General features: G+C 31.1%; 2 protein-coding genes across 3 annotated transcripts in view; one reads left to right on the top strand and one right to left on the bottom strand.

The window, feature by feature from the left end:
• The window catches only part of LOC100740069 (heparan sulfate 2-O-sulfotransferase pipe), a 113,443-nt gene that overhangs the window by 93,083 nt on the left and 15,652 nt on the right, over positions 1-4,708 (bottom strand). The gene's annotated exons all lie outside the window — the stretch shown is intronic.
• LOC100740310 (leucine-rich repeat-containing protein 15-like) overlaps positions 1-4,708 on the top strand; it is a 30,393-nt gene that overhangs the window by 13,320 nt on the left and 12,365 nt on the right. Inside the window, exon 1 of one of the 2 annotated variants that reach the window (XM_012390908.3) lies at positions 1,701-1,840. The exons of the other annotated variant lie outside the window; for it this stretch is intronic. The gene's annotated coding sequence lies outside the window, so the exon portion shown is untranslated. Of the gene's footprint in view, positions 1-1,700; positions 1,841-4,708 lie in introns of those variants that run through there. 2 annotated transcript variants of the gene reach the window in all.

Genomic DNA, 4,708 nt, shown 5'->3' on the forward strand with positions numbered 1-4,708 from the left:
TCTCCACCGACCTCTTTCGCCGCGAGAAAGGCGCCACTTTCCTGGAAGATAGCCGGTGCAAAAAGGTGCTCGACCCCGAACTTGCCTTCGACCACGGAAAGATCCGGCAGCTAGACGCTATTCCCGATGATTTTTTCATTTTGTATTACAATAGATGTAGAAAGCATTCGTACGTATCCTTATTTTCTAACGAGAGGATTTCTTCTTTTTCTGTTTCATAGTACGTTTCATTTTAGTAACATCGAATTTTTATAGTCGTACGAAGGCATTAGTAACTGGTATGAAATTTAACGAACTTGGACTTAGTTAGTTAGTTATACAAATGTTATAGGAAATAAATACAGTGGTGTACGAATAATTTTTGTAGCCACTGTATTTTATTTTATTAGGTAAATACCTAATTATGCAATGTAATATAACGTTATATTATGTTCATTTAAATATTAATATTAGTACTTCGTTTATATCATCACTATTGAATTTTTCAATTTTATTATCACATTATTCGTATCATTTACTGGTATTTTCACAAGTTTATAAACATTTTTATGCTATTCTATATGTTCTATACTGTTTGATGCACCATTTATACAAAGTTCAATTAAGACAACTGGTTTCTTTGTTTTCTAAGAACAAAAAAGGCGAAAGCTTCCCGATCGATCTAATAATTCGGCCGTAATGGATGTGTGTAGCTTGCAATGGTTTATCTGAATTTGTTAAAATGCTTATTGAATGGAAATTTAATGGTTTACTTCGAAATGGCCCGTGGAAATTTTGGGCAGTTTTGTTGTTGTTCGAAAGAGGATGATATTTAGAGTTGGACGATAATAATGCGTCCGGAGGGTATTGTTTCAGAACGCTCTAAAGTTAGGTGTAATTTGACGTTCTGTTGAAACACACTTGGTAATTACAAGTAACGTTCGAAGTGAGATAGGATGCTGATTAGGTAAGTTTCGCGTTTGCCAGGTTTCTAAGTACCTGAACTTTAATTGAACTTTAATTTTGATAATGGTCTGATAAGAACAAAAATTTCTAATCAGAGTGTTTAGAATTGCTAGACAGACGTGTATCTGTTCCTGTATTTGTTGTTTTATGTTAAAGTTTCTCATTTATATTGCATTATTTATATCGCTAGTCAATTTGAAAATTCTATGAAAGTTTAATTTACAAATTTTAGAATAATTTCAATTTCGATTAAGAAAAGAACAATTAATTTCCTAAAATACGTCGATAAGTCTGGAAAATTCTGTTATAAAGTGTTCGAGTCATGTTCATAAAACGTAAAGTAAGGAGAAGTTTGTATTAAAGGAATTATAAATAAATCGTCAAATAATAATCCAATTGAAACTTTCGAGAACTTTAAAAGAATTTTCGTTATACCATAACTATACGTCATTAAGAAAACATTTGACACTTAAATATTAGTCTTTGAAAGTATAAAATCATATCGTCTAGCGATTAAAAAATTTATGACATCTTGCGCATTTGTCTTTCTCTAGAAGCAAACCTCTTTTCATCCTTCTGGAAATATCCTTAATCAGTGTTGAATGTATCTTCTCGGAGAAAGTACACAAAATGTATATATCTATTATCATAAATCTAATATTGTTTGGAAAAAGGTATCTCGAGGTAACTAACCACGAAGTGCTGATAATACGATCGATTTCAGATAAGCTATGCTTTAAAAGTGTCGTAACCATCGAAGAGTTGGTCATTCTATTGTGTTATTAGTTGTACAATCCTTTCGCACGTTAATCATTATACCAAAGAAAAAGATCTCGATTGCATAAACCAAACTTCAAAAGAAGAGAAAAGTGCTGCGTTTCGTCCTTACCGAGTCGTAAGACGCTTATACTTTAATTATTCAATTTTTCCTTTATCGAAAAGTACTGATGAAAGAGCGAAATATAATTTTAAGCAATGTGATGCAACGTTATACAATTTCGTAATTAAAGATTTTCATAGAAGCAAGAAAAAAAGAGTTACGTAAAGAATAAGTCCTGCTCTATGATACAATTTTTACGATATCGAAACTTCGTGTTTATTTATTAGATGTTCCTATTATTAGAAAGTAAAGTATCGTATATAACAACGAAAGCAAAGTTTGACTTTAAATAATTTCATAACCAGAGAACCTTGTAGAGACAAGTACAGAATTTTAATGATAATTATGTTTCAATTCATAAATGTTCGTTATTCACATCATTAAAATTTAATTAAGAATTACAACAGGATATCTTATGTAGAAAGAGGGTAAAAATCTCCAACTTATCCTGTAGGAAGTAATTGAATAAAGTCAACGATAATTAATCTACAAACAGCCAATTAGTAGACAGATAGCTTAAAGAACGTTTATTAGCAAATTAAAAATGGAAAGATCTAATCGCCTGTACATTGACGACACGATGGAAAATCGTGTTGACCCTTGTCAAGATGTTACATAGATATTGACGTGTCTCGTCGTGACCAAGTATGTAATCTTCTCCGATGCTGATAGTTTCATACAAATTTATAATAAAATATAATAATCAGAGAAAAATTTTGAAGCTGGGAAATTTTCTCTATTAGCCATTCTTTTTCGAACTAATTAATAAGTATTTTAACGCGACTATGCAATATCATTAAGGACTATATGGTGCATATTAAAAATGTAACACAAATGAACTTGGGAATCTGCGAAGAGAAATATTCCGAACATAAATTTTATTTAATAAATCTAGATATCGAATATAAAAGATTTGCTAAATTTTACCATAAACATAAAATGATTGTGAATATTATTTTACTAAAAGTAATTTATTTGGTTACTTACATAATTGTCATTATTTTTAACAACTTTTTCATTATGTTTGTGAAATTCAGATAACCCTATTGATTAAATGTATTTAATTTTTGTTTACAAAGTGGAAATATAATTGACTTTTCTTCAAACGTCTGGAATTTCTCTCCATCTCAATTGTTTTGTGATGCACGAAGTAAATAAAAATCGGAGAAAGCTACAGCCGGACTATATGACGGATACGTTACAATGATTCAATTCAGCTCGTGGAGCTTATTTTCTCTCTGCACTAAGGCGTGCAGTCTGCCGTTGCAGTGATAAAGCATAATCTCCTTGCGATTAGATAAAATTGAATTCCTTCCTTCAACCACTTTCTTTAATTTCTTTAATCTTTAGAAGTATTTTAGAGGATTAACACATTAATTAGCGTAATATTACGTATGCCAGAAGCAACCTAGTCAATTATTAATGACAGAAGAGAAAATAGACATGGAGAAAGCAAGAATCCTTTATATTTATTCGAATTAATAGTAGCGAGTGATGCAAGGCAAGATATTCCATAGAAAACTCTAAAAATTCTTATTTTTGCCTTAACCCAGATATGCTCGTTATTCTTCTACAAGGATGATAGCGATATACTTTTATTATATCTCGTAACTTTCGCAGCACTGTCCACATAACGCGATATCCTTTGAAATGATTGGACATTAATAAGCGTTTAATTAGTACGTTCCATTGTGCACCTAAGTAAAAGAAAATATGAAGAAATTATTTTAAAATATGACACAACGTTAAAGATTCAGGCATATCTGGATTAATTACAAAAAGCTTGTAACATCCTATTTTATTGTAAAATTTCTGTAAAATTATCGAACGTGAACGTGTTAATTTTCGCTACTTCGAATTGTAGATTATAATATAAAGTCCTTCAGAATTCTAGCAATCGATTAATTGCAAAAATATTTGCCCAATTTTTCGATATTCTCCTATTTCTTTTTCTCTTTTTCTGTCTTTCTGTTCTTCGCGATTTTTTTATACAAAACATTACCATCATTTGCAGAAGCTCGCACGAGCAGCGTACTATAGAACGAGCAGCAACAAGTAATAATTTTCACGCATCCATATCTGTCACGTGATTAAAATTAATTCCACCAGCGATGATTCCACGCTACGTTAAAATTTTTAATAAGGCGTTCGTCGAACCAAGAACCAAATTGATTCACCGTGTATTTCGGCATTCCTACAAATTTCCACAGTCAGTTTTTAATCGAAAATAATGAACACTTTTTAGTTACCCAACTCACGCGAATGGCGTTTCTCGTCAGCTGTGCCGACCTCACATTCTCGGTCACGATTATTGATCTGGTCTGATTAAAAAATACCTAATAAACGACCTGTGAAATTATCGGTCGTATAAATTATGCAAACGCCATCGAATCGAATTGGTAAACCAGTATATTGAACAATATTGATGTAAGTGTAATAAACAGTGACTAATGAAAGTATTTGAACATTTATCGTGGAAAACTGCTATGGACATAAATGCACGACTTCACGAAAATATTCAAACACTTGGCGTAGAACATTTTTATGTCCATATTTTATGCGTTATACACAACATTTTGAAATCTCATTAGCACTGCGATGAGACACAATTGTCATGGTTACATCGATACAATTTGAAACAAATCTGAAAATGTATAGAGAAATTGCAAGATATTTATTGCATATTGTATATCGAATAAAAAAATTAGTATACACTAGAATATATACAGGGTGGTTGGTAGCTGGTGGTACAAGCGGAAAGAGGGTGATCCTACGCGAAAAAAGAAGTCGAAAATATAGAATACAAATTTAAAAATGTAAAAATTTAAAAATTTAAAAATTTAAAAATTTGAAAATTTGAAAATTTGAAAATTTGAAAATTTG

Source organism: Bombus impatiens, unplaced genomic scaffold (genome assembly GCF_000188095.3).
Source record: "Bombus impatiens unplaced genomic scaffold, BIMP_2.2 scf_0899, whole genome shotgun sequence".
Taxonomy (NCBI): Eukaryota; Metazoa; Arthropoda; class Insecta; order Hymenoptera; family Apidae; genus Bombus; species Bombus impatiens.